The sequence below is a fragment of the Lygodium microphyllum genome, chromosome 28, assembly GCF_053477565.2.
Source record: "Lygodium microphyllum isolate KBCC chromosome 28, Lygodium_microphyllum_v1.1.10, whole genome shotgun sequence".
NCBI lineage: Eukaryota > Viridiplantae > Streptophyta > Polypodiopsida > Schizaeales > Lygodiaceae > Lygodium > Lygodium microphyllum.
This window is the reverse complement of record NC_141162.1, coordinates 102392919-102403179: the sequence shown is the minus strand read 5'-3', so window position 1 is coordinate 102403179 and position 10261 is coordinate 102392919.

Here is a 10261-nt window from a genome sequence, read left to right as displayed (position 1 = left end):
GAACCTGTCCCGAGAGCTATCCCTATCCTTGAGGAGGAGGAAGCATCATCTTCAGATGATGAGGAAAAAGTTCACCAACCTGACATCACCCCACCGGAAAAGCCATTGCCGCGCTGGGTGAAGCAGCTCTATGACCACAATAATCCTATGCCTGCATCTGTTGAGGAGAAGGCAGACGGACCAAGGAGGTCTCAGAGAATAGAGGAGCAAAGGAGGGCTTCTGCTCACATAGTCAATATAGCCTTGATGGTTGAGATTATGAGAGAAGTAAAGGAGCCAACTGACTTAGAAGAAGCACTTGTAGATCCATCATGGAAGGCTGCTATGTAGGCAGAGTATGACAGCATAATGAAGAATGACACTTGGGAGCTAGTGGATCGACCAGCAAAGCGGAAGGTTATTGGCACCAAGTGGATCTGGAAGGTAAAGTACAAGGCTGATGGTACCTTAGAAAAGTACAAAGCTAGATTGGTTGCCCAAGGATTTTCACAAGTTGAAGGGTTTGATTTTCAAGAGTCATTTGCCCCAACTGCCAGAATGACCACTATTCGCACGGTACTTGCAGTGGCTGCCCATAAGAAGTGGCCAGTGTACCAAATGGATGTTAAGTCAGCGTTCTTAAATGGTGACCTCAAGGAGGAGGTGCACGTGGCTCAGCCACCAGGGTTTGAGGCCCCCCATTCTGAGAACAAAGTGTGTAAACTGAAGAAGGCATTGTATGGGCTGAAACAAGCCCCCAGAGCATGGTACCAGCGGATAGATAGGTTCTTTTTAAACCTAAACTTCAAAAGATGTGCCTCAGATTCTAACTTGTATGTTTACAGGGATGGTAAAAAGTCTGTAGTGATTGTCCTATATGTGGACGACCTTCTTATTACAGGTGACTATGAAGATATGATCAACCAAACTCGAAAGGCTTTGAGTTCTGAGTTTGAAATGACAGACTTGGGCTTGCTACACTATTGTTTGGGGATTGAAGTCGGGCAAGAGCCAGGAAAGATCTTCATCTCTCAGAAGAAGTATGCATGGGAGATCTTGAAGGCATTTGGCATGACCGAGTGCAAGGAGATAGCTACACCTATGGAGGTGAATGCAAAGTTATCCGTCGAGGATACATCAGCACTAGCAGACATTGGGAGGTATAGGAGGTTGGTCGGCAGTCTGATCTACTTGTGTAACACCAGACTAGATATCAGTTTTGTTGTTGGTGTTTTGAGCAGGTTCTCAAACAAACCTCATGAGAGTCATTGGAAGTCTGGGATGTGGGTGCTCAGATACTTGAAGAAAACTCTTGACTATGGTATCACATACAGTTTCGGAACTTCTCTTGTGGGGAACTGTGACTCAGATTGGGCAGGAGACATTGATTCCAGGAAGTCAGTTTCTGGTTATTGTTTCTCTTTGGGTTCACGAATTTTCTCTTGGATTAGTAAGAAGTAACCAACAGTGGCATTGTCTTCTACCGAAGCAGAGTACAAGGCAGCTTGTTTTGCTGCATGTGAGGCCATATGGTTGAGAAGGATTCTATGGCATATGGGAGTGCAGGATGAAGAACCAACTGTGCTAAGATGTGACAATCAGAGTTGCATCGCCATTGCCAAAAATCCAGTGTTTCATGCACGCACCAAACATATAGAGATCTAGTATCACTATGTGTGTGATTTGATGGAGGATGGGATAGTGGAATTGGTCTACTGTCCAACAGAGGAGAATGGAGCAGATATCTTCACCAAAGCACTTACGAAGGATCTGCTTCAAGTTCATCTTCAGAGACTCGACATTGGGCCGAGAAGATAGTTCACCTATGGGTGGACATTGAGGGGGGGTGTTAGATATGATCAATGCCCCACCCTCATTAGGTGCTACCAATGATCCATGGTGCTCAAAGTTATAAGGACCCCATTATGAGGAGAAGCCAAATGTGAGCCCGGACATTGGTTGAGTCCTGACTTGTATATCAGATGAGGTCTATGTGACCGGATGGCAAAAAGGTGGCTGTTGTGGGTCTAATATTTGGGTTAGACGGAGTGGTTAAGCTGGTAGCAACTCGAGGCACATTGCATTGAGTTGCGTGGTAAGGGAGTTAAAAGGGTCCCTGGAATATTCCCTGGCCGACTAGTGGAGGCTCATATGGTAGGTCGACCTAACGACCTTCGCAGGCTATAAAAGCTAAACCCCTTCGCAGCCATCACTTACTCATCTTTCACCCAGTCAGAGTTGTTGTTCCAGCTAGCATTAAGCTCTTCACCTATCTTCTGTCTAGATCGCCATCTAAGCTTCACACAGTGGAAGCGCACGGGTGGACAGAGCCATCTTTGTATCAGTTGTTTGGAGTTAAAGAATTTATTGATTCTCCTCTTATCTGTTGTGTACTCTCTATCTCTTTCTCAGATTCTGTTCGCTGCGCCGTGTAATATTTTACATACCAAAATTGCTAGTATTGCCAAATTACTCTGCCTTTGGTATATTTCCCTTGTGATTCTTCAATGTCCATCATTTGGCTTTCACCTCTTCTTGCTCCTTGATTATTTCCTCTATCTGTAATGAACCAAGCATATGGGAAAATACCAATCACACTGATAGTATAAAAGTTGTAAGAGGGTTTCCTCAGGCATCGCAGAATTATCAAGAAATCTCTCTTCCACCTCTCTTCAGCTCTCATGGCTTCTCCTTCTCCCTCCCTCCCTCCCTCTCTCTCTCTCTCTCTCTCTCTCTCTCTCTCTCTCTCTCTCTCTCTCTCTCTCTCTCTCTCTCTCTCTCCTGCAATCTTTCTCTCTCTTCTCTCCCTTAGTTAGGCTAGCTAGGTCTCCTTCATTACAGTTGGTATCAGAGCTAGGAAGCTCCAATCACTGAGCTTCTTGATTTGAAATGGAGCCCTTGATCCCCTCTATGAGGCCATGCAAAAATAGTTCTCACAGTAAATATGCAGAATTTGCTGTAATTGAATTTTTAGAGCAGAGAGAGGGTACACCTATCTCCCACTACATACATCCACCATACATCCCTCAACTCATACATTTGTTGTCCATACATGTGCAAGCTACTTGGATAATGATTGGGGCTTGGGCCACCAAATTAGAGTATATGCACTTGCAAATAAATTTTGGGCTCTAGATCACCGAGAGGTGGGCAAACTGCCCCCTGGTCTAGGTTGTGCTCCCCTTCAGGGTCTTTGATGGTGGCAAGGGGGGGTCACCCCTCTTTTATCTTGCCACCTTGCCTGGCATTGGGCTTTTCCTCACCCAGAATATACATGGTAGACATTTATTATTAAGCAACCACCATGATATGCATTTACAAATTGAGGATTGGGCCTTTCATGATATGCATGATCAATAAGGAAAATGGGATGGGGAAAGGGATTACCTCTGCAAATCGGTGACTCACTGATTGCATCACTTACCCTTTCTTACAATTTTTGGCTTAATGATCAAGAATTAAGACCAAGCACAGTTATGGGTTAGGAGTTGAATTCTCAGGCAATAGGAAAGAAATTTGAAGTGTGCTCAGTCATGCATGCATTTCAAGAAGTGCATAATGAAAGAAGGCAATCAATAGGTGATCCATAACTTTAGCTTAAATAAGAATTCATGTAATTCTTTAATCTCTCCAAGCAAGAGGTTGGGCTCAACAAAAATGGTTGGAGAAGAGAGACCAAGAACCATGAGACATACCTTGCTTAAGCTTGGGGAAGAAGTAGTGGCTCCCCACTCCAAGAAATTCATCATTGTCCTCCAAGAAATTCATGCTTATCCTTCCTTTGGGCAAGCATATCATGCTCCTAGGCTGCCTTCAGGAAAACCTTTGGTTCCTAATTATGCAATCACTTTTGTGAAAGGTCGCTCACCCAAGCCATTTGGTTGGCTATGGTGGGATGAAACTGTGCCTACTGTAGTAACAAGGGCAAATCCCCACAATCAGATCATTCTTCATCCACTTCAAGATTGTGTCTTGACAATACAGCAAAATGCTCGTTTGCAAGGCTTCTTGGATTATTACAAGATTTTCGGACATGTCAAGGAAAGGTACATTCAAGTTGAGAATATGATTGCATTCCCTGTGGGTAGAGCTTTAGGCTATAGCTTGGGACTAGTAATTCAACACCAGGCTCCTGACTGTAGTGATGGAGCTCCCCAACAATTCCCTCAAGGTCTGATGTCTTTGAGCCAATAGATCAATGACATGCCTCTCGTTATGGAACAAGAAGCAGTCAAATGTGATGTGTTTCCTCCTCCGCAATCGCTATTCGGAGTAGCAATAATTGCCCGATATTGTGTGCATCACTCGTCCCGACAAAGCCCATTGTCTCGGTTACAAGGCGAAATAGAGCTATGTAGTGTATAGAGTGCAAATGAGGCATGGAGAAAGAGGCTAGTTTCTAAGGGTATTGAGTATGGTAAGCCTAAGAACCATGGTATCACACAATTGAAGTTCCAGTGCAACCTGCGTTCAGTTCTGAGGAGAGAACAAAAAAAGTGCCCGCGTCAAATCCACAAAGTCATGGTATGGGGGTAGCCCTGGGGGCTTCAACAACGTATGGGGTGGCATTCAATGACTCCAAGGTGAGCCCAAGTTCTCAAGAAAGTGGCTGGAGATACCATGCAAGCCCTAGAAGAAGGGGGAGAGAGATCTTGCAAGATTCTGGGCTAGAGCTTCCATGGCAGCTTGAGGGTCTTGCGAGAAAGAAGGGGGGAAACTCACTTTTGTAAAAGATAATCACGGTTAGTCGTTTCCCCAAGTCCAAAGGGGTCTTCTTGGAAGAGGCACCCCTAAAATTTCTCTATGAAGTAAAAACAAGCTGCCATTCTTGCCCTTCTACCTCCAGATGTGGTGACGACCCCCTAAGAAGCCCCTAGATACGTGGGCAAAATGACTATGTGTGAAGCCATTGTATTAATTAAGGTTTTAGGATGGAAATTTATGTTTTCTTTACTCCTAAATTACCCACATAAAAGTATCATTTTATTTATCTCTGTAGTCCAACTATCATCCAATAATAACTTTCTTTACTTATTTACTATCCTTTTATCATCACCATCTAACCTCTCAATTTGAACCACAACTCATAGATTATAAAATTCAATAAAATCAAGACTTAAATTAGAGAAATAAATTATTTTAAAACTCTTATTTCATCCATAATCTTTGTTAATTATTTAATATAAACCCTAATATCCACTAATTATCATATAAATCCCTTGAACATCATTTTACAAAAGAAGTACATATAAATGGAATCCATTCTTAATAAAAATCTAGGAGCATATTCTACATAGGAAATAAACTATAGCCTCTTTTTACTTTATCTCTTAATTCCTTCATTATCAACAGTTATTAATTTTCTATTATTACAGTCCAAAAAATAAAAATATTCATAAACATCATATTGACCATAAAGAATCAAACCCATTTAACCATACATCCATCATGATACATGAAATTGATATACTAGTTTATAAACATAAATTCCTCCATTTTCTCTTAATATTCACTAATTATCACTAAAATACCCAAAAACTACCATTCCCACACTTAAAAATTCAACAACTTAAATTCCAAACATCTATATCACCTAATATTTCATGAGTGAATGCACTACCACATAATTCAATTCTTTTTTCTATTTTCATCCCTAATATTTTATTAATTCTCTTAATTATCACTAATTAGGGCCAAAAACAACCATTTTTAGTATTAAAATGCATATATCTCTCATTAAACTCATTTCCAAGTTATGAAATTTCATTTTTAGGTCCTTCTTAATATTTTAGTACTCTTTTTTTACTCATCTCTCATTAACATCATGCATAATTCTTAATTTTCACTAATTAATGTCAAAAAATACAGTTTTTACCCTAATTTCAGTCATTCCTTTATCATTTTAATGCATCTAATGCAAGAACTTTGTTTCTTTTGTGCCATTTCACCCTTTAAAATAAAAAACTAAATGAATATGATCACAAAACATCAATTCTTTCTATTTCTTGATCAAATTTCAATGAAAACTAGCATACTCAACCAAGTAATTAGAGTCGTTCCACCGTATTCGAGAGTGTTGGTGCTTGCTCCTCCACTCCCTTCACTTCCAAAAATCAGCAAACTTCTTAATCTTCCACTCCTCTCACTAAAATTCACTAGTTCTCCCTAAATCTTGCAAAAATTCTCTCTCTCAATACCCAAGAATGGTTGCCAAGAATGGAATGAGGTTGAAGGAGATGCAAGAAGGGATCAAATGCAGCCTTCCATTACTGGAAATGAGGTAGAGAAATCAAAGAAATCATCAAAAACTTCTTGCATAATGGCGCCCATTTCTTGTGTGTCTTCTCACTTCCATTAACCTCTCTCTTCACAAGACACTCTCCACACAACTGCTTGATCAACCTCTTTTCAAAAATTGACCATTTTCCACTTAAACCGGCTTCTTTTGGCATCTCTTCACATCTCTCAACCTAATTTGTCCCCCCCCCCCCCCCCCAGCTTCTTAACCCGAAATTTATGTATGCATGCTAAATTATACCCATCTTTCCACTCGTCTCCAATTTGTCTAAGCTTATCACTTAAAAATTTCCCGCATCCGCCTTCTACCACTTAATATTTTTCCGTTCCCTAAATTTTTCACTAAAAAATATCCTAACTCTCAACTTCTAAATCCTCCCCCAACACTGCTCAAATACGGCTTTACATCCCTATGTTTAATTAAAATTTATGAAAAATAATACATAATACAAAGTCAAAACTCTTCAATTTTGCCAAACAAAATGTGTAAAAATGGCACAAAATAAGGAGTTATTATTCCTCCCTCACTAACTCCAGTGAGCTCATGTGAATTGCTCTAGTTTCAATAACAGCTTCAACAGCAACAACTCATGGGAAAAAATAATTACTCTCCCCCTCCAAGCCACGAACATCCCTGGGAGCACAATTACAACAAGGATCACATACATTTTCGACCACGAACACTGCTACAAACTCTGCGAAATAGACACAAAAGACTAGTAGACATCGAAAAGAGAATAAAATATGCATGCTAAAGAGATAGAAGGGATAAATAATGGAACCATCCCCTACTTACGTATCTCATTAAATTTCATAACTGAGCTGCATCCAAAACATATACCAAACCAACTAAGAAGCAAACTAGAGCCACTAAGCAACAATAATCCCTCTAGGTAATAAAATGCCACACTGCTATCCCACTAGGAATATTGATTCGAAAATAGCCTCACTAATAAGGTCCATGTAAAATATTACACGGCGCAGCGAACAGAATCTGAGAAAGAGATAGAGAGTACACAACAGATAAGAGAAGAATCAGTAAAATTCTTTAACTCCAAACAACTGATACAAAGATGGCTCTGTCCACCCGTGCGCTTCCACTGTGTGAAGCTTAGATGGCGATCTAGACAGAAGATAGGTGAAGAGCTTAAGGCTAGCTGGAACAACAACTCTGTCTGGGTGAAAGATGAGTGTAAGATGGCTGCGAAGGGGTTTAGCTTTTATAGCCCGCGAAGGTCGTTAGGTCGGCCTGCTGACCGACCTACCATATGAGCCTCCACTAGTCGGCCAGGGAATATTCCAGGGAATATTCCCTTTACCATCGGGCCGGGGGCGCTGCCCCCGGACCCCCGGCAGGGGGGCCGCTGGCCCCCCTGGGACCCCCCAGCCAGGGGCCGCTTCCGCGGCCCCCGGACCCCACAATAGGGGCCCCTTTTAACTCCCTTACCACGCAACTCAATGCAATGTGCCTCGAGTTGCTACCAGCTTAACCACTCCATCTAACCCAAAGATTAGACCCACAACAGTCACCTTTTTGCCATCCGGTCACATAGACCTCATCTGATATACAAGTCAGGACTCAACCAATGTCCGGGCTCACATTTGGCTTCTCCTCATAATGGGGGCCTTACAACTTTGAGCACCATGGATCATTGGTAGCACCTAATGAGGGTGGGGCATTGATCATATCTAACAGTCCATGCCTAACAAAGAACCCAAACAAAGCAAACTAACACTACAACACCAAATAGGACTCCTATGGTTTAGCTGTGAATCCTCCATGATTGACTAGAACAACCAATCAATGGTCCCTATCTTCCAACTATCCTAAGTGGTTGTGGGTTTTTATTTTTATTTTTTTACTTTTTTTTAAAAGTAAGAAGAGTATATAGATTGATTCTCCGGCCCAAAAGGTCCCATCCCAAAGAGATGCAAGGCATCGGACATAGGGCACCCGTCAAGGAAATCCCTATAGCCTACCAGGATCACTAAGGCAATGGTTATCTTCTTTTGGTGTTTTTTTTTTTTAGAACCCTGCAGTCTCATGGTATTTTTTTTCTTTCTTTTCTTCTTCTTTATTATTTCTTTCTTGCTTTTGAAAGATTAAATATATAGACTCTTCCAAACTTTCACTAATCAAATTAGAGGGTGTTTTTTTTTCAGTAACGATCAACTAGAAAACTAGGAACACATCATTCAATTGAACGATCAAACATTTCAGCTCAACAACATCACTCGAGGAATCTAATCTAACGCATAATACTAGTCACTTTGTGGAGCCCCGAGAGGAACACCAAGGAAAAGGGAATTCTCTTGCAAGAAAATCTATCTTGTAACATCAACAAGCTTGTTTATCATGTTTCATATGATCACAATGAAGAAAAGAACACCAGGCACAACAAATCTTCATGCAGCATCATGTAAATCTCCCACGGTTTTTAATAGAATCAACCATATTCTTCAACATCCTCATAAAATCCATCAATATCACAAAGAAAGCAAAGAAATACACCATCTTTGAATGGAAATACATCACATAGTATTCATCTTCAATATCTTCATAGTCTTTCTCTCAATTCTCTCATATACAATCACTTTGTTTCAATAGAATTGGCTATCTCTGACTCTCTCTCACACACTCCATCAATAATACATCATATCCTCACTACAATCTCTCAAAATTACTCTCAATAATCACTCTTAGGTCGTGGATACCCCTCCCAAGAGGTATGTCTGATATGAAAGGTCACCAGAGCCACTACAGTGTCTCTTCACAGCTCACTACTGTCACTTCACTCTAGTCTTCTCTTGAGTCTTCAGCAGCTACTTCTTCCACTTCCTTCAGCTCTTTTACACTTGTATTCACCTCTTTCCAAGGCTAGAAAACTTTCCCAAAATCACACATACATTCCACAGAACACTTACAGAACAGTCTACAGAACAGTACCAGAACAGTTACAGTACAAAAACAGAACAGAAGCAGAAGCTCTACAGAAGACCTACAGAAGGTTACAGAAGGTCATCAGAACTTCATAACTCACTCTCAAACCATTTCAAAACTCTCACAAAACATTCACTAAGCTTTCACAATATCTCATTCTGCATCAATCAATACTCCATCCCTCCTTACAGAAGACAATCAGAACAAAACAGACCAAAACAGAACAAAACAGAAGGTATACAGAACCATTCAGAACCTATTAGAACATTACAGAACCATCAACAAACATCATAATCTTCCAAAACACAATCAATATCATCCAAAACACTCTCAAACCACTTCCTAATCAACCAATCATCTCATAAAATCAATCATTCAGCTCTCAAAAACAACAAAAATCAGCCAAAAAACAAGTCATTTCAACACTCAACATATCCCCACACTTAATAAGGAAGCGTCCTCGCGACCCAGGAAAAAGGTAATACAAGTTCATTTCAAAGCTTCACTTTGATCTTCAATATCTTCTTACAAAGAATCCATCCACCACGACCCCATCTTATAACCTGTTTCTGATATAAAAATACAAAGAAAGGAAAACTCTTTTATACATTAACACTTCTGATCAAACTAAAAATCACCACAAATTTGTAAAGGATATAAGAGTTTGCTTCTTCTTCTTCTGCATCAGCTTCAACTCTCCAACCACGACCCCATCTCGACAAATCTCCAAAACATAGCTCGTACACAAGATCCAATAGGAAACCACCACGTTCGTTTGACATAAATGAACTCACAACACTAATACACAACACAACCATCTGAATGACTTCTTCAAAAAGAAGAGTTTGGCATTAAGAAGTTTGCACCATACATTGGAAAGGCATCAATGAAGATGATCCCTCTTAAAAGATTGATGTTGTCTGAATCGATCCATAGATAAGGATTCATCTACAAAGTTTTTAGGAGGATTTTGAAAAAATTGGAGACAGCACATCCTTTCCAATAGGACTAGGTATCTGCTAGGCAAACAGAGGGCATGAAAAT